The sequence below is a fragment of the Chiloscyllium punctatum genome, chromosome 17, assembly GCF_047496795.1.
Source record: "Chiloscyllium punctatum isolate Juve2018m chromosome 17, sChiPun1.3, whole genome shotgun sequence".
NCBI classification, from domain to species: Eukaryota; Metazoa; Chordata; class Chondrichthyes; order Orectolobiformes; family Hemiscylliidae; genus Chiloscyllium; species Chiloscyllium punctatum.
This window is the reverse complement of record NC_092755.1, coordinates 48,532,494-48,558,839: the sequence shown is the minus strand read 5'-3', so window position 1 is coordinate 48,558,839 and position 26,346 is coordinate 48,532,494. Positions and strand designations below refer to the sequence as shown.

At 49.6% G+C, this 26,346-nt stretch overlaps 1 long non-coding RNA gene across 1 annotated transcript in view; it reads left to right on the top strand.

Annotated features, from left to right (window-relative positions):
• LOC140487684 (uncharacterized) overlaps window positions 1-25,999 on the top strand; it is a 39,029-nt gene extending 13,030 nt beyond the window's left edge. The window contains exons 2-3 of the long non-coding RNA XR_011962867.1: window positions 11,906-11,997; window positions 25,807-25,999. This is a non-coding gene — a long non-coding RNA (uncharacterized lncRNA). The remainder of the gene's footprint in view (window positions 1-11,905; window positions 11,998-25,806) is intronic.
• The last annotated feature ends 347 nt before the right edge of the window (window positions 26,000-26,346 follow it).

The following is a 26,346-nucleotide window of genomic DNA, read 5'->3' as shown; positions in this document are numbered from 1 at the left end:
TGGTGTAACTAGGATTGTGGGTGGCGGTGTAACTGTGTGTGTGGGTGACGGTGTAACTGTGTGTGTGGGTGACGGTGTAACTGGGAGTGTGGGTGACAGTGTAACTGTGGGTGACGGTGTAACTGTGTGTGGGTGACGGTGTAACTGTGAGTGTGGGTGACGGTGTAACTGGGAGTGTGGGTGACGGTGTAACTGTGATCGTGGGTGACAGTGTAACTGTGAGTGTGGGTGACAGTGTAACTGTGAGTGTGGGTGACAGTGTAACTGTGATCGTGGGTGACGGTGTAACTGTGATCGTGGGTGACAGTGTAACTGTGTGTGTGGGTGACGGTGTAATAGTGAGTGTGGGTGACGGTGTAATAGTGTGTGTGGGTGACAGTGTAATAGTGAGTGTGGGTGACGGTGTAATAGTGAGTGTGGGTGACGGTGTAATAGTGAGTGTGGGTGACGGTGTAATAGTGTGTGTGGGTGACGGTGTAATAGTGAGTGTGGGTGACGGTGTAATAGTGAGTGTGGGTGACAGTGTAATAGTGAGTGTGGGTGACGGTGTAATAGTGAGTGTGGGTGACGGTGTAATAGTGAGTGTGGGTGACAGTGTAATAGTGAGTGTGGGTGACAGTGTAATAGTGAGTGTGGGTGACGGTGTAATAGTGAGTGTGGGTGACGGTGTAATAGTGAGTGTGGGTGACAGTGTAATAGTGAGTGTGGGTGACGGTGTAATAGTGAGTGTGGGTGACGGTGTAATAGTGAGTGTGGGTGACGGTGTAATAGTGAGTGTGGGTGACGGTGTAATAGTGTGTGTGGGTGACGGTGTAATAGTGAGTGTGGGTGACAGTGTAATAGTGAGTGTGGGTGACGGTGTAATAGTGAGTGTGGGTGACAGTGTAATAGTGAGTGTGGGTGACGGTGTAATAGTGAGTGTGGGTGACGGTGTAATAGTGAGTGTGGGTGACAGTGTAATAGTGCGTGTGGGTGACGGTGTAATAGTGAGTGTGGGTGACAGTACAACTGTGATCGTGGGTGACGGCGTAACTGTGATTGTGGGTGACAGTGTAACTGTGATTGTGGGTGACGGTGTAACTGTGATTGTGGGTGACAGTGTAACTGGGAGTGTGGGTGACGGTGTAACTGGGAGTATGGGTGACGGTGTAACTGTGTGTGTGAGTGACGGTGTAACTGTGTGTGTGAGTGATGGTGTAACTGTGTGTGTGAGTGATGGTGTAACTGGGAGTGTTGGTGACGGTGTAACTGTGTGTGTGGGTGACGGTGTAACTGTGTGTGTGTGACGGTGTAACTGGGATTGTGGGTGACGGTGTAACTGTGTGTGTGAGTAATGGTGAAACTGTGTGTGTGGGTGACGGTGTAACTGGGAGTGTGGGTGACAGTGTAACTGTGCGTGACAGTGTAACTGTGTGTGTGTGTGACGGTGTAACTGGGATTGTGGGTGACAGTGTAACTGTGTGTGTGAGTGACGGTGTAACTGTGAGTGTGGGTGACGGTGTAACTGTGAGTGTGGGTGACGGTGTCATTGTAAGTGTGGGTGACGGTGTAACTGGGAGTGTGGGTGACAGTGTAACTGGGAGTGTGGGTGACGGTGTAACTGTGATGTGGGTGACGGTGTAACTGTGAGTTTGGGTGACGGTGTAACTGTGAGTGTGGGTGACGGTGTAACTGGGAGTATGGGTGACGGTGTAACTGTGTGTGTGAGTGACGGTGTAACTGTGTGTGTGAGTGATGGTGTAACTGTGTGTGTGAGTGATGGTGTAACTGGGAGTGTTGGTGACGGTGTAACTGTGTGTGTGGGTGACGGTGTAACTGTGTGTGTGTGACGGTGTAACTGGGATTGTGGGTGACGGTGTAACTGTGTGTGTGAGTAATGGTGTAACTGTGTGTGTGGGTGACGGTGTAACTGGGAGTGTGGGTGACAGTGTAACTGTGCGTGACAGTGTAACTGTGTGTGTGTGTGACGGTGTAACTGGGATTGTGGGTGACAGTGTAACTGTGTGTGTGAGTGACGGTGTAACTGTGAGTGTGGGTGACGGTGTAACTGTGAGTGTGGGTGACGGTGTCATTGTAAGTGTGGGTGACAGTGTCATTGTAAGTGTGGGTGACAGTGTAACTGGGAGTGTGGGTGACGGTGTAACTGTGAGTGTGGGTGACGGTGTAACTGGGATTGTGGGTGACGGTGTAACTGGGAGTGTGGGTGACAGTGTAACTGGGAGTGTGGGTGACAGTGTAACTGGGAGTGTGGGTGACGGTGTAACTGTGAGTGTGGGTGACGGTGTAACTGTGTGTGGGGGTGACAGTGTAATAGTGAGTGTGGGTGACGGCGCAACTGTGACTGTGGGTGACAATGTTACTGTGAGTGTGGGTGACAATGTTACTGTGAGTGTGGGTGACAGTGTAACTGTGAGTGTGAGTGATGGTGTAACTGTCTGTGTGGGTGATGGTGTAACTGTGTGTGTGAGTGATGGTGTAACTGTCTGTGTGGGTGACGGTGTAACTGGGAGTGTGGGTGACGGTGTAACTGTGTGTGTGTGACGGTGTAACTGGGATTGTGGGTGGCGGTGTAACTCTGTGTGTGGGTGACGGTGTAACTGTGTGTGTGGGTGACGGTGTAACTGGGAGTGTGGGTGACGGTGTAACTGTGGGTGACGGTGTAACTGTGTGTGGGTGACGGTGTAACTGTGAGTGTGGGTGACAGTGTAACTGGGAGTGTGGGTGACAGTGTAACTGTGTGTGTGGGTGACAGTGTAACTGTGAGTGTGGGTGACGGTGTAACTGGGAGTGTGGGTGACGGTGTAACTGTGATCGTGGGTGACGGTGTAACTGTGATCGTGGGTGACGGTGTAACTGTGATCGTGGGTGACGGTGTAACTGTGAGTGTGGATGACAGTGTAACTGTGAGTGTGGATGACAGTGTAACTGTGAGTGTGGATGACAGTGTAACTGTGAGTGTGGATGACGGTGTAACTGGGAGTGTGGGTGACGGTGTAACTGTGTGTGTGTGACGGTGTAACTGGGATTGTGGGTGACAGTGTAACTGTGAGTGTGGGTGACAGTGTAACTGGGATTGTGGGTGACAGTGTAACTGGGATTGTGGGTGACAGTGTAACTGTGAGTGTGGGTGACGGTGTAACTGGGAGTGTGGGTGACAGTGTAACTGTGATCGTGGGTGACGGTGTAACTGTGAGTGTGGGTGACAGTGTAACTGGGAGCGTGGGTGATGATGTAACTGTGATTGTGGGTGACGGTGTAACTGGGAGTGTGGGTGATGGTGTAACTGGGAGTGTGGGTGACGGTGTAACTGGGAGTGTGGGTGACGGTGTAACTGTGTGTGTGTGACAGTGTAACTGGGAGTGTGGGTGACGGTGTAACTGGGAGTGTGGGTGACAGTGTAACTGTGATCGTGGGTGATGGTGTAACTGTGAGTGTGGGTGACGGTGTAACTGTGAGTTTGGGTGACGGTGTAACTGTGAGTGTGGGTGACGAAGTAACTGGGATTGTGGGTGACGGTGTAACTGGGAGTGTGGGTGACGGTGTAACTGTGTGTGTGAGTGATGGTGTAACTGTGTGTGTGAGTGATGGTGTAACTGGGAATGTTGGTGACAGTGTAACTGTGTGTGTGTGTGACGGTGTAACTGGGATTGTGGGTGGCGGTGTAACTCTGTGTGTGGGTGACGGTGTAACTGTGTGTGTGAGTGATGGTGTAACTGTGTGTGTGAGTGATGGTGTAACTGGGAGTGTTGGTGACGGTGTAACTGTGTGTGTGGGTGACGGTGTAACTGTGTGTGTATGATGGTGTAACTAGGATTGTGGGTGGCGGTGTAACTGTGTGTGTGGGTGACGGTGTAACTGTGTGTGTGGGTGACGGTGTAACTGGGAGTGTGGGTGACAGTGTAACTGTGGGTGACGGTGTAACTGTGTGTGGGTGACGGTGTAACTGTGAGTGTGGGTGACGGTGTAACTGGGAGTGTGGGTGACGGTGTAACTGTGATCGTGGGTGACAGTGTAACTGTGAGTGTGGGTGACAGTGTAACTGTGAGTGTGGGTGACAGTGTAACTGTGATCGTGGGTGACGGTGTAACTGTGATCGTGGGTGACAGTGTAACTGTGTGTGTGGGTGACGGTGTAATAGTGAGTGTGGGTGACGGTGTAATAGTGTGTGTGGGTGACAGTGTAATAGTGAGTGTGGGTGACGGTGTAATAGTGAGTGTGGGTGACGGTGTAATAGTGAGTGTGGGTGACGGTGTAATAGTGTGTGTGGGTGACGGTGTAATAGTGAGTGTGGGTGACGGTGTAATAGTGAGTGTGGGTGACAGTGTAATAGTGAGTGTGGGTGACGGTGTAATAGTGAGTGTGGGTGACGGTGTAATAGTGAGTGTGGGTGACAGTGTAATAGTGAGTGTGGGTGACAGTGTAATAGTGAGTGTGGGTGACGGTGTAATAGTGAGTGTGGGTGACGGTGTAATAGTGAGTGTGGGTGACAGTGTAATAGTGAGTGTGGGTGACGGTGTAATAGTGAGTGTGGGTGACGGTGTAATAGTGAGTGTGGGTGACGGTGTAATAGTGAGTGTGGGTGACGGTGTAATAGTGTGTGTGGGTGACGGTGTAATAGTGAGTGTGGGTGACAGTGTAATAGTGAGTGTGGGTGACGGTGTAATAGTGAGTGTGGGTGACAGTGTAATAGTGAGTGTGGGTGACGGTGTAATAGTGAGTGTGGGTGACGGTGTAATAGTGAGTGTGGGTGACAGTGTAATAGTGCGTGTGGGTGACGGTGTAATAGTGAGTGTGGGTGACAGTACAACTGTGATCGTGGGTGACGGCGTAACTGTGATTGTGGGTGACAGTGTAACTGTGATTGTGGGTGACGGTGTAACTGTGATTGTGGGTGACAGTGTAACTGGGAGTGTGGGTGACGGTGTAACTGGGAGTATGGGTGACGGTGTAACTGTGTGTGTGAGTGACGGTGTAACTGTGTGTGTGAGTGATGGTGTAACTGTGTGTGTGAGTGATGGTGTAACTGGGAGTGTTGGTGACGGTGTAACTGTGTGTGTGGGTGACGGTGTAACTGTGTGTGTGTGACGGTGTAACTGGGATTGTGGGTGACGGTGTAACTGTGTGTGTGAGTAATGGTGAAACTGTGTGTGTGGGTGACGGTGTAACTGGGAGTGTGGGTGACAGTGTAACTGTGCGTGACAGTGTAACTGTGTGTGTGTGTGACGGTGTAACTGGGATTGTGGGTGACAGTGTAACTGTGTGTGTGAGTGACGGTGTAACTGTGAGTGTGGGTGACGGTGTAACTGTGAGTGTGGGTGACGGTGTCATTGTAAGTGTGGGTGACGGTGTAACTGGGAGTGTGGGTGACAGTGTAACTGGGAGTGTGGGTGACGGTGTAACTGTGATGTGGGTGACGGTGTAACTGTGAGTTTGGGTGACGGTGTAACTGTGAGTGTGGGTGACGGTGTAACTGGGAGTATGGGTGACGGTGTAACTGTGTGTGTGAGTGACGGTGTAACTGTGTGTGTGAGTGATGGTGTAACTGTGTGTGTGAGTGATGGTGTAACTGGGAGTGTTGGTGACGGTGTAACTGTGTGTGTGGGTGACGGTGTAACTGTGTGTGTGTGACGGTGTAACTGGGATTGTGGGTGACGGTGTAACTGTGTGTGTGAGTAATGGTGTAACTGTGTGTGTGGGTGACGGTGTAACTGGGAGTGTGGGTGACAGTGTAACTGTGCGTGACAGTGTAACTGTGTGTGTGTGTGACGGTGTAACTGGGATTGTGGGTGACAGTGTAACTGTGTGTGTGAGTGACGGTGTAACTGTGAGTGTGGGTGACGGTGTAACTGTGAGTGTGGGTGACGGTGTCATTGTAAGTGTGGGTGACAGTGTCATTGTAAGTGTGGGTGACAGTGTAACTGGGAGTGTGGGTGACGGTGTAACTGTGAGTGTGGGTGACGGTGTAACTGGGATTGTGGGTGACGGTGTAACTGGGAGTGTGGGTGACAGTGTAACTGGGAGTGTGGGTGACAGTGTAACTGGGAGTGTGGGTGACGGTGTAACTGTGAGTGTGGGTGACGGTGTAACTGTGTGTGGGGGTGACAGTGTAATAGTGAGTGTGGGTGACGGCGCAACTGTGACTGTGGGTGACAATGTTACTGTGAGTGTGGGTGACAATGTTACTGTGAGTGTGGGTGACAGTGTAACTGTGAGTGTGAGTGATGGTGTAACTGTCTGTGTGGGTGATGGTGTAACTGTGTGTGTGAGTGATGGTGTAACTGTCTGTGTGGGTGACGGTGTAACTGGGAGTGTGGGTGACGGTGTAACTGTGTGTGTGTGACGGTGTAACTGGGATTGTGGGTGGCGGTGTAACTCTGTGTGTGGGTGACGGTGTAACTGTGTGTGTGGGTGACGGTGTAACTGGGAGTGTGGGTGACGGTGTAACTGTGGGTGACGGTGTAACTGTGTGTGGGTGACGGTGTAACTGTGAGTGTGGGTGACAGTGTAACTGGGAGTGTGGGTGACAGTGTAACTGTGTGTGTGGGTGACAGTGTAACTGTGAGTGTGGGTGACGGTGTAACTGGGAGTGTGGGTGACGGTGTAACTGTGATCGTGGGTGACGGTGTAACTGTGATCGTGGGTGACGGTGTAACTGTGATCGTGGGTGACGGTGTAACTGTGAGTGTGGATGACAGTGTAACTGTGAGTGTGGATGACAGTGTAACTGTGAGTGTGGATGACAGTGTAACTGTGAGTGTGGATGACGGTGTAACTGGGAGTGTGGGTGACGGTGTAACTGTGTGTGTGTGACGGTGTAACTGGGATTGTGGGTGACAGTGTAACTGTGAGTGTGGGTGACAGTGTAACTGGGATTGTGGGTGACAGTGTAACTGGGATTGTGGGTGACAGTGTAACTGTGAGTGTGGGTGACGGTGTAACTGGGAGTGTGGGTGACAGTGTAACTGTGATCGTGGGTGACGGTGTAACTGTGAGTGTGGGTGACAGTGTAACTGGGAGCGTGGGTGATGATGTAACTGTGATTGTGGGTGACGGTGTAACTGGGAGTGTGGGTGATGGTGTAACTGGGAGTGTGGGTGACGGTGTAACTGGGAGTGTGGGTGACGGTGTAACTGTGTGTGTGTGACAGTGTAACTGGGAGTGTGGGTGACGGTGTAACTGGGAGTGTGGGTGACAGTGTAACTGTGATCGTGGGTGATGGTGTAACTGTGAGTGTGGGTGACGGTGTAACTGTGAGTTTGGGTGACGGTGTAACTGTGAGTGTGGGTGACGAAGTAACTGGGATTGTGGGTGACGGTGTAACTGGGAGTGTGGGTGACGGTGTAACTGTGTGTGTGAGTGATGGTGTAACTGTGTGTGTGAGTGATGGTGTAACTGGGAATGTTGGTGACAGTGTAACTGTGTGTGTGTGTGACGGTGTAACTGGGATTGTGGGTGGCGGTGTAACTCTGTGTGTGGGTGACGGTGTAACTGTGTGTGTGAGTGATGGTGTAACTGTGTGTGTGAGTGATGGTGTAACTGGGAGTGTTGGTGACGGTGTAACTGTGTGTGTGGGTGACGGTGTAACTGTGTGTGTATGATGGTGTAACTAGGATTGTGGGTGGCGGTGTAACTGTGTGTGTGGGTGACGGTGTAACTGTGTGTGTGGGTGACGGTGTAACTGGGAGTGTGGGTGACAGTGTAACTGTGGGTGACGGTGTAACTGTGTGTGGGTGACGGTGTAACTGTGAGTGTGGGTGACGGTGTAACTGGGAGTGTGGGTGACGGTGTAACTGTGATCGTGGGTGACAGTGTAACTGTGAGTGTGGGTGACAGTGTAACTGTGAGTGTGGGTGACAGTGTAACTGTGATCGTGGGTGACGGTGTAACTGTGATCGTGGGTGACAGTGTAACTGTGTGTGTGGGTGACAGTATAACTGTGAGTGTGGGTGACGGTGTAACTGTGATCGTGGGTGACTGTGTAACTGTGATCGTGGGTGACGGTGTAACTGTGATTGTGGGTGACGGTGTAACTGTGATCGTGGGTGACGGTGTAACTGTGAGTGTGGGTGACAGTGTAACTGTGAGTGTGGATGACAGTGTAACTGTGAGTGTGGATGACGGTGTAACTGGGAGTGTGGGTGAAGGTGTAACTGGGAGTGTGGGTGACGGTGTAACTGTGATCGTGGGTGACGGTGTAACTGTGCTTGTGGGTGACGGTGTAACTGTGTGTGTGTGACGGTGTAACTGGGATTGTGGGTGACAGTGTAACTGGGAGTGTGGGTGACAGTGTAACTGTGAACGTGGGTGACGGTGTAACTGTGAGTGTGGGTGACGGTGTAACTGTGATTGTGGGTGACGGTGTAACTGTGTGTGTATGACGGTGTAACTGGGAGTGTGGGTGAAGGTGTAACTTTATGTGTGGGTGACGGTGTAACTGTGTGTGTGTGACGGTGTAACTGGGATTGTGGGTGACGGTGTAACTGTGTGTGTGAGTGACGGTGTAACTGTGTGTGTGGGTGACGGTGTAACTGGGAGTGTGGGTGACAGTGTAACTGTGGGTGACGGTGTAACTGTGTGTGGGTGATGGTGTAACTGTGAGTGTGGGTGACAGTGTAACTGTGATCGTGGGTGACGGTGTAACTGTGATCGTGGGTGACAGTATAACTGTGATCGTGGGTGACGGTGTAACTGTGATCATGGGTGACGGTGTAACTGTGAGTGTGGGTGACGGTGTAACTGGGAGTGTGGGTGACGATGTAACTGTGTGTGTGGGTGACAGTGCAACTGTGAACATGGGTGACGGTGTAACTGGGAGTGTGGGTGACGGTGTAACTGTGATCGTGGGTGACGGTGTAACTGTGTGTGTATGACGGTGTAACTGGGAGCGTGGGTGAAGGTGTAACTGTATGTGTGGGTGACGGTGTAACTGGGAGTGTGGGTGACAGTGTAACTGTGGGTGACGGTGTAACTGTGTGTGGGTGATGGTGTAACTGTGAGTGTGGGTGACAGTGTAACTGTGATCGTGGGTGACGGTGTAACTGTGATCGTGGGTGACAGTATAACTGTGATCGTGGGTGACGGTGTAACTGTGATCATGGGTGACGGTGTTACTGGGAGTGTGGGTGACGGTGTAACTGGGAGTGTGGGTGACGATGTAACTGTGTGTGTGGGTGACAGTGCAACTGTGAACGTGGGTGACGGTGTAACTGTGATCGTGGGTGACGGTGTAACTGTGATCGTGGGTGACGGTGTAACTGTGAGTGTGGGTGACGGTGTAACTGTGAGTGTGGGTGACGGTGTAACTGTGAGTGTGGGTGACAGTGTAACTGTGTGTGTGGGTGACGGTGTAACTGGGAGTGTGGGTGACGGTGTAACTGGGAGTGTGGGTGACAGTGTAACTGTGGGTGACGGTGTAACTGTGTGTGGGTGACGGTGTAACTGTGAGTGTGGGTGACGGTGTAACTGGGAGTGTGGGTGACGGTGTAACTGTGATCGTGGGTGACGGTGTAACTGTGAGTGTGGGTGACAGTGTAACTGTGAGTGTGGGTGACAGTGTAACTGTGATCGTGGGTGACAGTGTAACTGTGATCGTGGGTGACAGTGTAACTGTGTGTGTGGGTGACAGTATAACTGGGAGTGTGGGTGACGGTGTAACTGGGAGTGTGGGTGACGGTGTAACTGTGATCGTGGGTGACGGTGTAACTGTGATCGTGGGTGACGGTGTAACTGTGATCGTGGGTGACGGTGTAACTGTGAGTGTGGATGACAGTGTAACTGGGAGTGTGGATGACAGTGTAACTGGGAGTGTGGGTGACAGTGTAACTGGGAGTGTGGGTGACGGTGTAACTGTGATCGTGGGTGACGGTGTAACTGTGATTGTGGGTGACGGTGTAACTGTGTGTGTGTGACGGTGTAACTGGGATTGTGGGTGACAGTGTAACTGGGAGTGTGGGTGACAGTGTAACTGTGAACGTGGGTGACGGTGTAACTGTGATTGTGGGTGACGGTGTAACTGTGATTGTGGGTGACGGTGTAACTGGGAGTGTGGGTGACGGTGTAACTGTATGTGTGGGTGACGGTGTAACTGTGTGTGTGTGACGGTGTAACTGGGATTGTGGGTGACGGTGTAACTGTGTGTGTGAGTGACGGTGTAACTGTGTGTGTGGGTGACGGTGTAACTGGGAGTGTGGGTGACGGTGTAACTGTGGGTGACGGTGTAACTGTGTGTGGGTGATGGTGTAACTGTGAGTGTGGGTGACAGTGTAACTGTGATCTTGGGTGACGGTGTAACTGTGATCGTGGGTGACGGTGTAACTGTGATCGTGGGTGACAGTATAACTGTGATCATGGGTGACGGTGTAACTGGGAGTGTGGGTGACGGTGTAACTGGGAGTGTGGGTGACGATGTAACTGGGAGTGTGGGTGACGATGTAACTGTGTGTGTGGGTGACAGTGCAACTGTGAACGTGGGTGACGGTGTAACTGGGAGTGTGGGTGACGGTGTAACTGTGATCGTGGGTGACGGTGTAACTGTGATTGTGGGTGACGGTGTAACTGTGATCGTGGGTGACGGTGTAACTGTGTGTGTGAGTGACAGTGCAACTGTGAACGTGGGTGACGGTGTAACTGTGAGTGTGGGTGACAGTGTAACTGGGACTGTGGGTGACAGTGTAACTGGGAGTGTGGGTGACGGTGTAACTGGGAGTGTGGGTGACGGTGTAACTGGGAGTGTGGATGACGGTGTAACTGAGAGTGTGGGTGACAGTGTAACTGGGAGTGTGGGTGACGGTGTAACTGTGATCGTGGGTGACGGTGTAACTGTGATTGTGGGTGACGGTGTATCTGTGTGTGTGTGACGGTGTAACTGGGAGTGTGGGTGACAGTGTAACTGGGAGTGTGGGTGACAGTGTAACTGTGAACGTGGGTGACGGTGTAACTGTGATTGTGGGTGACGGTGTAACTGTGATCGTGGGTGACGGTGTAACTGTGTGTGTATGACGGTGTAACTGGGAGTGTGGGTGAAGGTGTAACTGTATGTGTGGGTGACGGTGTAACTGTGTGTGTGTGTGACGGTGTAACTGGGATTGTGGGTGACGGTGTAACTGTGTGTGTGAGTGACGGTGTAACTGTGTGTGTGGGTGACAGTGTAACTGTGATCGTGGGTGACGGTGTAACTGTGATCGTGGGTGACGGTGTAACTGTGATCGTGGGTGACGGTGTAACTGTTATCATGGGTGACGGTGTAACTGGGAGTGTGGGTGACGGTGTAACTGGGAGTGTGGGTGACGATGTAACTGTGTGTGTGGGTGACAGTGCAACTGTGAACGTGGGTGACGGTGTAACTGGGAGTGTGGGTGACGGTGTAACTGTGATCGTGGGTGACGGTGTAACTGTGATTGTGGGTGACGGTGTAACTGTGATCGTGGGTGACGGTGTAACTGTGAGTGTGAGTGACAGTGCAACTGTGAACGTGGGTGACGGTGTAACTGTGAGTGTGGGTGACAGTGTAACTGGGAGTGTGGGTGACGGTGTAACTGGGAGTGTGGGTGACGATGTAACTGTGTGTGTGGGTGACAGTGTAACTGTGATCGTGGGTGACGGTGTAACTGTGAGTGTGAGTGACAGTGCAACTGTGAACGTGGGTGACGGTGTAACTGGGAGTGTGAGTGACAGTGTAACTGGGAGTGTGGGTGACGGTGTAACTGGGAGTGTGGGTGACAGTGTAACTGGGAGTGTGGGTGACGGTGTGAGTGAAGATTATTGGATCCCTAGTTCCCTGACTAAACAGAGTTACACCCTGACTACACAGGAAGCCATCCTCCTGCCCTTCGCCTCTTGGATTGGTCATGTTTTTATATCCCCTTGTGGATCCCAGGCCTCAATGGCTGTTCTACTCCTGTTTCAGGTATTCAACGTGATCTGCTGCTGTCACGTGTCAGCCCTTCATCTACTCTTCGATGTCTGGAAACCAGCGGAAATTGTCTCTAAACACAAACAGTAAATCAGAGCTAACATTTTAAAATCCTGAGTTCACCATGGTTTTCAGAGTGACCTCGTTTCTCAGTTGCCCCCACACCATTGGTGGGGACCAGAAATCTCACTCAGAAAGCTCATTGAAGTCTCTTCACCGGCCACCCCAGCCCTCATCTGTCAACGATGGCCAACTTATCAATAACTCTCTGCCTTCCCAAAGGTCCCACACACCATCAAACCCATTGCCACAGCTCGGGTAAAACCCTTCATCGAGATCCGTTAGTCAGGCCTTGGGAGTTGGAACAGGTTTGATTCCAAGTCGGATGGTTATAGCATTTAATTTGATTTGATTGATTATTGTCACACAGTGAAGAAGTTTTATTTTGCGCGCATTTGGGCAGATCAAACTCTATCAGGGTAATAGAACAGAGCGAGGAATACCATGTTACAGCTGGAGAGAAGGTGCACAGAGAGTGACAACAACATTAGATTTGAAATTTGTGAGTAACATTCAGAAACCTAATAACAGCGAGGAAATCCTCCCAGGCTGATACAAACTCCTTTAGAAAATCTTTGTTTCCCTGGGTCGTTTTCTTTCTCAGTTTCTGCCCCCCCCCCCACTCTCTGCCACCACCCCCCCCCCCCCATGCCCCCCTCAGTCTCTGCCCCCCCCATCCCCATCTCTCTCTCTCTGGCCCCCTCAGTCTCTGCCCCCTCTCTATCTCTCCCCCCCCTCTCTCTGCCCTTCTCTCTCTGCCCCCTCTCTCTGCCCCCTCTCTCTGCCCCCTCTCTCTGCCCCCTCTCTCTATCTCTCCTCCTTCTCTCTCTCTGCCCCCTCTCTCTGCCCCCTCTCTCTGCCCCCTCTCTCTATCTCTCCTCCTTCTCTCTCTCTGCCCACTCTCTCTGCCCCCTCTCTCTGCCCCCTCTCTCTGCCCCCTCTCTCTGCCCCCTCTCTATCTCTCCCCCCTCTCTCTCTGCCCCCCCCCCCCGCCCCCTCCCTCTCTCTGCCCCTCTGTTTCTCAGCTGATAAAAATTCAACCGTGCTGGTCTTGAACCAGTTTGGGATTGTATTTCATACCTATTCAGTTCCCTCTGCTTCATCATTCAGAAACAATTACTGAGTTAAAAAAAGATTTTATCTCCTCCCCGTGTTTGTTTGCTTATCCCTTGACTCGGTCTCCTCCAGGTATTAACCTTCCTGGCAGTGAAAATGACTTCTTTTCACCAAATTGAGGCATTGAAGAGTGTGGTGCTGGAAAAGCACAGCATCTGAGGAACAGGCTAGTCCATGTTTCGGGCATCAGCCCTTTGTCAGGAGTGAGGGGGTGGCCCAAGGGGGCTGAGAGATAAATGGGAGGGAGTGGGGCTGGAGGGTTGGTAGCTGGGAATGTGATAGGTTGACGGAGGTAGGGGAGAAGGTGATAGGTCGGAGGGCAGGGTGGAATGGATAGGCGGGAAGGACAGTTCATGAGGGCAGTGCCGGGTTGGAAGGTTGGATCTGGGAGAAGGTTGGGTGGGGGGGGGAGGGAGGGAGGAGGGGAAACCTGGTGAAATCCACATTGACCCCGTGTGATTGGAGGGTCCCAAGGTGGACGATGAGGCGTTCTTCCTCCAGGCGTTGGGTAGTTAGGGTTTGGTGGTGGAGGAGGCCAAGGACTTGCACGTCCTTGGCAGAGAGGGATGGGCGAGTTAAAGTGGCCAGTCACAGGGCGGTGGGTAGGTTTGGTGTGTGTGTCCCAGAGATGTTCTCTGCAACATTCTGCGAGTTGCCATCCTGTCTCCCGTATGTAAAGGACACCACATCGGGAACAACAGGCACAGTAGATGGCGTGTGTGGGAGTGCAGGTAAATCTCTGTCGGATGTGGAAGGATCCTTTGGGGCCTTGGATGGAGGTGAGGGGGGGGGAGGTGTGGGTGCAGGTTATACACCTCTTGTGGTGGGAGGGGAAGGTGCCGGGAGGGGAGGGTGGGTTGGTGGGGGGTGGGGACATAACAAGGGAGTCGCAGAGGGAATGGTCTGTGCGGAACGCTGAGAGGAGTGGGGAGGGAAATATCTCTCTGGTGGTGGGGTCTGAGTGTAGGTGGTGGAAATGGCAGAGGAAGATGTGTTGTATACATAGGTTGTTGGGGTGGAAGGTGAGGACCAGGGGGCTTCTGTCCTTATTGCAATTGGAGGGGGGGGGGGGGTGGGTTCAAGGGCAGAGGTGCAGGAAGTGGAGGAGATCCACTGCAGGGCATCATCAACCACGTGGGAGGGGAAAGTGCAGTCTTTGAAGAAGGAGGCCATCTGGGATGTTGTATGGTAGAACTGGTCCTCCTGGGAGCAGATGGGAATAAGGGATAGTGTTTTTACAGGAGGTAGGCTGGGAGGACGGGTAGTCCAATTAGCTGTGAGAGTCAGTGGCTTTCTCGTAGATGTCTGTGTTGAGTTGGTCACCAGAAATGGCGGTTGAGAGGTCCAGGAAGGGGAAGGAGGTGTCTGAGATGGTCCAGGTTAACTTGAGTTCAGGATGGAAGGTGTTCATGAAGTTGAAGAATTACAGAGCAGTCAGTCTTATGTCTGTGGGAGGCAAAATATTGGAGAGGATTCTGAGAGACAGGATTTATGATTATTTGGAAGACTATAGTTTGATTCGAGATAGTCAGCATGGCTTTGTGAGGGGCAGGTCATGCCTCACAAGCCTTATTGAATTCTTTGAGGGTGTGACAAAACACATTGATAAAGGTAGAGCAATGGGTGTGGTGTACATGGATTTGAGCAAGGTGTTTGATAAGGTTCCCCATGGTGGGCTCATTCAGAAGGTAAGGAGGCATGGGATACAGAGAAATCCGGCTGTTTGGATACAGAACTGGCTGGCCCACAGAAGACTGAGGTGGTAGTAGATGGAAAGTATTCAGCCTGGAGCTTACTGACCAGAGAGGCTCCACAGATATATATGGTGAGACCTCTGCTCTTTGTGATTTTTATAAATGACTTGGATGAGGAAGTGGAAGGGTGTGTTTGTAAGGTTTGCTGATGACACAAACGATTGGTGGAGTTGTGGATAGTGTCGAGGGCTGTTGTAGGTTGCAACGGGACATTGACAGGATACAGAGCTGGGCTGAGAAGTGACAGATGGAGTTCAAGTTGGAAAAGCGTGAAGTGATTCACTTTGGAAGGTCAAATATGAATGCAGAACACAGGGTTAAAGGCAGGATTCTTGGCAGTGTGGAGGAACAGAGGGATCTTGGGGTCCACGTCCATACATCCCTCAAAGTTGCCACCCAATTCGATAGGATTATGAAGAGGGTGCATGGTGTATTGGCTTTCATTAGCAGGGGAATTGAGTTTACTAGCCTCGAGGTTATGCTGCAGGTCTATACAGCCCTGGTTAGACCACACCTGGAATATTGAGTCCAGTTCTCATCACCTCATTATAGGAAAGATGTGGAAGCTTTAGAGAGGGTGCAGAGGAGACTTAGCAGGAGGCTGCCTGAATGGAGGGCATGTCTTATGAAGAAAGGTTGAGAGAGCTGGGGCTTTCCTCGATGGAGTGAACGAAGATGAGAGGTGACTTGTTAGAGGTGTACAACATGATGAGAGGCACAGACAGAGTGGATAGTCACAGAGCTTTTCCCAGGGTGGAAAAGGCTATCATGAGGGGAAACATTTTAAGGTGAATGGAGGAAGGTATAGGGCACCCATACCGTTCCACAGCACAGTCTCCATCAATGTACCCACACCGTACTACAGCACAGTCTCCATCAATACACCCACACCGTACTACAGCACAGTCTCCATCAATACACCCACACCGTACCACAGCACAGTCTCCATCAATACACCCACACCGTACCACAGCACAGTCTCCATCAATACACCCACACCGTACCACAGCACAGTCTCCATCAATACACTCACACCGTACCACAGCACAGTCTCCATCAATGTACCCACACCGTACCACAGCACAGTCCCCATCAATGTACCCACACCGTACCACAGCACAGTCTCCATCAATGTACCCACACCGTACCACAGCACAGTCTCCATCAATGTACCCACACCGTACCACAGCACAGTCTCCATCAATGTACCCACACCGTACCACAGCACAGTCTCCATCAATGCCCCCACACCGTACCACAGCACAGTCTCCACCAATGCACCAACACTGTGCCACAGCACAGTCTCCATCGATGTACCCACACCGTACCACAGCACAGTCTCCATCAATACACCCACACCGTACCACAGCACAATCTCCATCAATGTACCCACACCGTACCACAGCACAGTCTCCATCAATGTACCCACACCGTACCACAGCACAGTCTCCATCAATGTACCCACACCGTACCACAGCACAGTCTCCATCAATGTACCCACACCGTACCACAGCACAGTCTCCATCAATGTACCCACACCGTACCACAGCACAGTCTCCATCAATGCCCCCACACCGTACCACAGCACAGTCTCCACCAATGCACCAACACTGTGCCACAGCACAGTCTCCATCGATGTACCCACACCGTACCACAGCACAGTCTCCATCAATACACCCACACCGTACCACAGCACAATCTCCATCAATGTACCCACACCGTACCACAGCACAGTCTCCATCAATGTACCCACACCGTACCACAGCACAGTCTCCATCAATACACCCACACCGTACCACAGCACAGTCTCCATCAATACACCCACACGGTACCACAGCACAGTCTCCATCAATGTACCCACACCGTACCACAGCACAGTCTCCATCAATGCCCCCACACCGTACCACAGCACAGTCTCCATCAATGTACCCACACCGTACCACAGCACAGTCTCCATCAATACACCCACACCGTACCACAGCACAGTCCCCATCAATGTACCCACACCGTACCACAGCACAGTCTCCATCAATACACCCACACCATACCACAGCACAGTCTCCATCAATACACCCACACCGTACCACAGCACAGTCTCCATCAATACACCCACACCGTACCACAGCACAGTCCCCATCAATGTACCCACACCGTACCACAGCACAGTCTCCATCAATACACCCACACCATACCACAGCACAGTCTCTATCAATACACCCACACCGTACCACAGCACAGTCTCTATCAATGCACCCACACCGTACCACAGCACAGTCTCTATCAATGCACCCACACCGATCCACGTAGTCCGCTTGTGGACCATAGATTTCAAATGTCCAACAATCAGGGAAGCTGCATTTACATCTGGTTGAGCTCTCCATCTGGTTCGCTGACCAGCCCTAGCTGTTGCTTGTGGCTTTTGATGTGGCTTTTCCTGTAGAAATGAGTCAATTATTAATGCCCCCCATGTCCAGAGGAAATTTTGCTGTCCTCTTCATTCTGAGTGATAAAGCACACTCGGGACAGGACATAGATATTGTATCGCTTTTCTCTGCCCTTGCTCGAAAACGTTAAGATATTGTGATAGAGTCGTTCAGACATACAGCATGGAAACAGACCCTTCGGTCCAACCCATCCATGCCGACCAGACATCCCAACCCAATCTAGTCCCATCTGCCAGCACCCAGCCCATATCCCTCCAAACCCTTCCTATTCATACAAATGCCTCTTAAATGTTGCAATTGTACCAGCCTCCATCACTTCCTCTGGCAGCACATTCCATTCACACACCACCCTCTGTGTGATAAAGTTGCCCTGTAAGTCTCTTTTCTATCTTTTCCCCTCTCACCCTAAACTTTTACCCTCTAGTTCTGGACTCCACAACCCCAGGGAAAAGACTCTGCCTATTTACCCTGTCCATGGCCCTCATGATTTTATAAACCTCTATAAGGTCACCCCCTCAGTCTCCGACGCTCCAGGGAAAACAGCCCCAGCCTGTTCAGCTTCTCCCTGTAGCTCAGATCCTCCAACCCTCCAACATCCTTGTAAATCTTTTCTGAACCCTTTCAAGTTTCACAACATCTTTCCGATCGGAAGGAGACTAGAATTGCACGCTATATTCCAACAGTGGCCTAAACAATGTCCTGTACATGACCTCCCAACTCCTGTACTCAATACTCTGACCAATAAAGGAAAGCATACCAAACGCCGCCTTCACTATCCTATCTACCTGCGACTCCACTTTCAAGGAGCTATGAACCTGCACTCCAAGGTCTCTTTGTTCAGCAACACTCTCTAGGACCTTACCATTAACTGTATAAGTCCTGCTAAGATTTTCTTTCCCAAAACTCAGCACCTCCCATTTATCTGAATTAAACTCCATCTGCCACTCTCAGCCCATTGGCCCATCTGATCAGGTTTCTGTTGTAATCTGAAGTAACCTTCTTCGCTGTCCACTACACCTCATAGGAAGCTGTCGCTCGGTCATGCGAGTCTGGCCAACTAAAAAAGCATTAACGAAAGTTTTATTTTGTCTTGAACTCATCAGGACAATTCACAAGAATACCCCTTGCAGATCAATAGGATATTTATACACTCTGTGGGAGGAGATGGCTGATTGGCAGGTGATCTCTAATTAGTTGAGGTGTTGCTATGGAGAATGTGCCAGTTAAAGATGATTGACAGGTAACTGCAAAGCTTGGTTTAAATTTTAAAACGCAAGCAGCAAGTTCATCAGAAGACCTTTCGATGATGAATTTTGCGCTGCCTCTGCCTCACAGTTTTTTGCTTATCCTTCCAAGTCATTAAAACCCAGTCTCACATCTGTGCTCACATGAACTTTCACTGAGACATTGCCTTCACGGTATCCCAAAGTCCTTTACTTGCAGGAAAGTATTTTGGATGCAGAGGCACCAACATAAAATACCGAAATGCAGAAGCCAACTCACACAAAGCAACTAATCCAAACAGAAATGAGACAATGTGTTCTTCAGGGATGTTTGGTAATGAATGAGTGTCGGTGAAAACACTCGGAAGAACTCCGAAATAAAGCAAAATGCTGGAAATCTGAAGTAAAGACAGAAAGAACTGGGGAAACGCACAACCTGTGAAGAGAGAGACCTGACTGGTGTTTTGAGACAAATCTAATTTAGCAGATAATTCGTGAAGAGTCGGTCTGGTTCAAAACGTCCATTAGTTCGCTTTCTCCAGAGCTTCCTGACCTCTGTGCATTTCCAGCGTTGCCCAGTTTAATACCATGAGGAATCCCACCCCCACCCTCCCCCACCCCGGCTTTAAATATTGCGATGGAATCTTTCGGCTCTATTGACCCACCTCACCCTAGTTCCAAACTTCCAGCTCAGTTACTGTCCCCTTGACTTGTCCGACCTGCCTATCTCCTTTTCCACCTATCCACTCCACCCTCTCCTCCCTGACCTATCCCATTCATCCCCTCCCCCACTCACCCATTGTACTCTATGCTACTCTCTCCCCACCCCCACCCTCCTCTAGCTTATCTCTCCACGCTTCAGACTCACTGCCTTTATTCCTGATGAAGGGCTTTTGCCCGAAACGTCGATTTCGCTGCTCGTTGGATGCTGCCTGAACTGCTGTGCTCTTCCAGCACCACTAATCCAGGATCTGGTTTCCAGCATCTGCAGTCATTGTTTTTACTCTGTAACTACACTCTTGAGCTTGAGGTGGCTCAGTGGCGCCTTCATGTGGGAGTGACTGGAATCACAGCATGACCATGTTACACTCACAAGTATCATTAGGACAGGGATGGACATGGATGAGATAGTACACTCAGATATATATTCAACACGATGAGATTTGGGGTGGGCTGGCTAGGTGGATACAAAACTGGCTTTGTCGCAGAAGACAGAGGTTGGAGGCGGAAGGGTGTCTTTCAGAATGGAGACTGGTAACTATGATGTTCCACAGGAATCAGTCTTCGGATCTCTGTTGTTTGTAATATATACACACGTGATCGGGCGGAAACTATGGGTGGTCCGGTTAGTAAATTTGCAGATGACATGAAGATTTGTGGAGTTAGTGCTGGTGATTGTGAAAGGATACAACAGACTGGTGATAGATTGGCGACATGGATGCAGAAACAGCAGATGGAGTTCAATCCAGACCAATGCGAGGCGATGCAGTTTGGAGGATCAAAGTTAGATGTGAATGGCGGAACTCTTAGGAATATAACATGCAGATGGTTCTGGGCGTGCAGGTCCACAGTTCCCACACAGTTGGCCCAGGTGATTAAGAAGGCATACGGCATGCTTACCTTCATTGGCGGGTGCGTGGAGTACAAGAGTTGGCAAATCCTACTGAAGCTAAATAAAACCTTTGTGAGGCTGCATTTGGAGTATTGTGTGCAGCTTTGGTCACCACACGACCAGAAAGACGTGGAAGCTTTGGAGAGGGTTCAGAGAGGGTTCACCAGGGTGTTACCTGGTCTCGAGAGCATTGACTATGAGGAAAGGTTAAAGAGACAAGGATTATTTTCACTGGAAAGACGGTGGCTGAGAGGAGGCCTGATAGAGGTCAACAACATTACGGGAGGCAGAGATAGGGTGGACAGTCAGAGACTTTCTCCCAGGATTGAAACCGCAGGCCCCCCCCCCCTCCCCAAAGGGGGCACAGATTCAAGGTGTGAGGGGGGTTGTTTAAGGGAGATGTATGAGGGAAGTGTTTCACACAGAGAGTGGTGGGAACCTGGAACACACTGCCAAAAGGGATGGTGGAAACAGGCATGTTGGCAACATTTAATAGGTATCTTGATGGTTACATGAATAGGGAGGGAATAGAGGGATACAGACCGAATGGGAGCAGAAGGTTTGATTTTGAGTTTAGTTAGGGTATGATGATCAGCACAGGCTTGGAGGGCCGAAGGGCCTGTTCCTGTGCTGTACTTCTCCTTCGTTCTTTTAGGTTTTTTGTGATACGTATTGATTGCCTATCTGTGGAGACCAAGTAGAGTTAAAGGGACTAGAAGGAAGATACAGCTCAGTAAGATGCTAAAAGAGAGTTTGAGTCCTACTCTGAAGGGTCCAGCATTGAAATGTGAATTAGGAAGCGTGCATAACCAAACAGGAGAGCTCCATTAGGAAGTTCCCAGTGAGGACACTTAGAAACAAACCAAAGTTCATTTTCTTCCCATTTAAACAAAGCTTATGGCAAATAAAGATGGACATATACAATTACATAGGAACAGCAGGAGGCCATTCAGCCCCTCGAGCCTGTTCCACCATTCAACAAGATCATGGACCATCTGTGGCCTAACTCCACATGCCTGCCTTTGGGTCACTTCTCCTAATATCTTTGCTCAAAAAAAACTATCTCAGATTTAACATTAACAACTGATCCAGCGTCCACGCCCAATTGTGGAAGAGAGTTCCAAACCTCTACCAGACCTTGTGTGTGCAGAAATGCTTCTAAATTCCAGAGGACACAGGCCTCATTTATCTAATGTCTTCTCATAACTTAACCCCTAAAGTCCAGCTATCATTCTTGTAAACCTGCATTGAACTCCCTCCGACGTCAATCTAACCTTACAGTGCCTCGATTTGCTCACAGTATTCCAAGTGAGGTCTAAGAGAAGAGTGTGGTGCTGGAAAAGCACAGCGGGTCAGGCAGCATCCGAGGAGCAGGAGAGCCAGCATTTCAGGTATAAGTCCTTCATCAGGAACGCCGATTCTCCTGCTCCTCAGATGCTGCCTGACCTGCTGTGCTTTTCCAGCACCACTCTCTCGACTCTGATCTCCAGCATCTGCAGTCTTCACTTTCTCCAAGTGAGGTCTAACCCAGGTTTTTTTGTAACTGAGGCATTAATGCTGCATCCTTGTGCTCCAGTAATCTCGATATAAAGAATTCCATTAGCCACCTTCATTATTTTCCGTACCTGCTCGTGACACATCAAACATCTATGCACCTGAACCCCTACATCTTAGAGTAATACAGTGATACAGCATGGAAACAGTTCACATCAACCATGTTCCCAAACTAATCTAGTCCCACTTGCCTGTGTTTCACCCCACATCTCTCTAAACCTTTCCTATTCATGTACCCATCTTTTAAATGTTGCATCTTGCATCCTGCATCTTCCTCTGGCAGTTTGTTCCACACACGCACCACCTTCTGTGTGAAAAAGTCACCCCTCAGGTCCCTTTTAAATCTTTCTCCCCTCACCTTAAAAATTACGCCACCTAGTCTTGAACTCCCCTAGCCTAGGGAAAATACCTTTCCTATTCACCTTATCTATTCCCTCATGACTTTATAAGCCTCTATAAGGTCACCCCTCAACCTCCCGTGCCCCGTGAAAAACATCCCAGTCTCTCCTTATAACTCAAGCCCTCCAGTCCCAGTAACATCCTCGTAAACCTTTTCTGAACTCCCTCCGATTTAATAATATCCTTCCTATAGCAGGGCAACCAGAACTGTACACTGTACTGTAGAAATAGTCTCACTGACGTCCTGCACATCTGCAGTATGATGTCCCAACTCTCATACTCCATGGTCTGAGCAATGTGCTAAACGCCTTCTTAACCATCGTGTGTTCCTGTGACGCAACTTTCAAAGAACTATGTATCTGAAGCCCTGTGTCTCCCTCTGTTCTACAACACCACCCACACCTCTACCATTAATTGTATAAATCCTGCCTTTGTTTGCTTTACCAAACTGCAATACCTCACATTAATCCAAATTGAACTCCATTTGCCACTCCTCAGCCCATTGACCTAATTGGTCAAGATCCCTTTGTAATCTTAGAAACCTTCTTCTCTGTCAACTGTAACCCAAATTGCCCCAATTCTGTGGGTTTCTACCTTAGTGAACAGCATCTTATGTGGGATTTTAGCAAAATACCTTCTGGAAGTCCATATAAACAACACTCATAGACATTCCCCTTAGTCACCCCTTCAAAAAAATTCAATGAGGTTTGTCAGGCATGACCAATCCATGAAGTCTCGACCTGATTAACTGAAAATTCTCAAGCGGTACAGTCCCCTCATCCTTGAGTCTCCACCACAGATTTTAGGCTAACTGGTCTGTAACTCTCTGGCTTTCCTCCTTCACCCTACCTAAAAGTTGGACTGGCGAGTCACTCAGTCGGTACTTACTGGCGATTTTGTCAAAGGTCCTTGACGTGGTCTGTCAGCTGCTTCAACCAAGAGGTAACTGAGTCCCACAGCCACAGTTGAGGCTCTACATTGAAATGATGTGCATGTACCTTTAAGAAGACACAGCTTAGACTACTGAGGCATTATGGGATGATTCATGGCTGTGCCTATGCTGTTTATATAGGCAGCAGTCCAGGCCAGACACTCCCAGTTAACAACCTTCGTATACAGACTTACCTCCAGATAACAAACTCATTTATTGTTTCACCAATTGCCCGCTCTACAATCAACGTGTTTGCTTCAAACAGAAGGATGTAATCCCCAATCCCACAGCCCTAAAGTCTATTTGAAAACAGGCTGCAGAGCTCATCCCCATTACTTCGAATCATAGAACCCCTACAGTGTGCAAGCAGGCCCATTCAGCCCATTGGGTCCACACCGACCCCATGAAGAGCAGCCCACCCCTTTACCCTACCCCTCTAACCTAATCTTGGGTGGCGTCATGATGGTGATGGAGAATGGCGACTTTGTACACTTTTCACTGTACACATGTGTATTATATGTGGCGTGGTGGCTCAGTGGTTAGCACTGCTGCTTCATGGCGCCAGGGCCCACGGTCTATCCCAGCCTTGGGCGACTGTCTGTGTAGAGTTTACACATTCTCCCAGTGTCTGGGTGGGTTTCATCCAGGTGCTCCGGCTTCCTCCCACAGTCCAAAGAGGGATCGGCCATGCTAAATTGCCCAGTGTCCATGGATGTGCAGGCCAGGAGGATTAGTCATGGGAAATGCAGGCTTATAGGAGAGAGGGAGTGGATCTCGGTGGGATACTCTTCAGAGGGTTGGTGTGGACTTGATGGACTGAATGGCCTGCTCTATGATTCAACATGATAGTAAAATCTAATTCTAATGATTAGCAAAATTATATTACTGCTGAGTTTGTTTAATGTCTGAGTCGATAAAGTGAGGAACTGGAAAAAGCACAGCAGGTCAGGCAGCATCTGAGGAACAAGAGAGTCGATGTTTCAGGCGTGAATATTCATCAGGACTGGGGAGAGAAAAGGGGACTGAGAAATAAATAGGGGAAGGGTGGTGGGGCTGGGGGATGGCATTCGGTGGGTAAAGGTAGGAGGTGATTGTGATAGGGAAGGAAGCTGGAGGTAGGTCGGGTCAAGAGGGCAGAGCCGAGTTCAAAGATTGGTTCAAAGGTGGGCTGGGGAGATTTGGAATCTGATGAATTCAATGTTGAGGTTGTGTGGTTGCACGCTCCTGAGGTGGAAGATGAGGTCTCCTTCCTCCAGTTTGCGGGTGACCTTGTTTAGGTGATAGAGGAGGCCCAGAATGGGCATGTCATGGGGGGAATAGGAGGGGGAGTTGAAGTCTGGGACAAGCAACAACGCAAGGTGGCTGAGCAGAGGCTGATAGCCAAGTTTGGTACCCATGAGGATGGCTTCAACTGGAACCCTGGGTACATGTCACACTACAGGTGACCCCACTGCACTCCACACACACAGCCACACGTGCACACACACCCCTACATACTCACACACTCACGCAGACCCTCCCTCATACACAAGCTCTCTCTCTCGTACACACACACGCACCTCCCGCCCACTCACACCTATGCACGCACCCTCACACAGGCTTATATCCCAACACACTTACATACATACACATTCTTTTATATGCACTCCCAGCCACACGCACACACTCACATGGTCTCTCCTGCACGTGCACACATATAAGTTTATGGGGTGAATTTGTATTTGCAGAATTACAGTTTATTTTGCTCAAAAACTGCATAAATCCTCGCAAGATTCTGTAAATCCCACTTTAGAAATAGAACCAGTCTGACTCCACATTGGGATACAGACAGACTTTAACCTCACACCTTTAATGCATCATCTGTGCTGAGATGGCACCTATTGTTAGAAAAGCTGAAACTATCTTGAGAATGTAACTTAAAAGGAGTTCTGGGGTTTACATGTTAAAGAACCGAAACTAGAATATCACATTAGTGGGTGGCACAGTGGTTAGCACTGCTGCCTCACAGCGCCAGAGACCTGGGTTCAATTCCCGCCTCAGGCGACTGACTGTGTGGAGTTTGCACGTTCTCCCCGTGTCTGCGTGGGTTTCCTCCGGGTGCTCCGGTTTCCTCCCACAGTCCAAAGATGTGCAGGTCAGGTGAATTGGCCATGCTAAATTGCCTGTAATGTTAGGTTAGGGGTATGGGTGGGTTGCGCTTCGGTAGGTCGGTGTGAACTTGTTGGGCCGAAGGGCCTGTTTCCACACTGTAATTAATCTGATCATTCTAAAAGATGAAAAACCTAATCTAAAATTTGTTTAATACATCATTACTGCTCCATGACACTGTAACCCTTTTGCCATAAATTCTGTGTCTTGTGGTCCTGTTCCACAACCACCTGATGAAGGAGCGTCGCTCCGAAAGCTAGTGCTTCCAATTAAACCTGTTGGACTATAACCTGGTGTCGTGTGATTTTTAACTTTGTACACCCCAGTCCAACACCAGCACCTACAAATCATTAATAATGGAACAAACAATGAGGAGAAATCAAAGTGCAAATTTTTAAATCTAATTAAGTTAAAAGCAAACAAACTAAATTGATTGTTTTTGAATATCATAATTTATGATTTTTTGCATGTGCTTCATGATTATGGGATTAACATAATTTTGAAAGAAATTAACTTGTTAGGTAAAATCTGGATAGAAGGAATACTTCAAATAGATCTCTTCGTGGAAACATTTTGATGCGTTAATTACTTCAGAACAACGCTTTCTGCTTATCTTCCAAATCTATTTTAAAACTTCTATCCCTTTATTTTCAGGATGCAAGCTGGGTAGATCTACTTGTGGTTACATTTTTGTGGTACAAATTCTGTGTCTTACGATCCTGCTCCACCGCTACCTGATATCAGAAGGAGCAGTACTCTTGAAATATAAGTCCCTCAGAATTTTACTTCAAGGTGTTTTTGAGATTGCTGTTTTGCTGAATGTATATAATTTGAATTCATGTGGATTCTGCTGTAACCCTTTGGACTGTTTGCAGCTTGTATTATTAAAAAGTTAGAATTCTTCTATCAAAAACTTCGGCATCATGTGATTTTTAACTTTGTCCATCCCAGTCCAACACCAGCACCTCCACATCACTTATAATCAGGGCAGAGGTCAATACGTGTACAGATGTGGAAGGAAACCATTGTTAAAAAACACACACAACACCAGGTTATAGTCCATCAGGTTTATTTGGAAGCACTAGCTTTTGGGGAGTAGGCAGAAGTGAGGACAGCAGATGCTGGAAATCAGAGTCTAGATTAGAGTGCTGCTCCTTATTCAGAAGGAAACCATGGATATCTAGAAAATGCCAA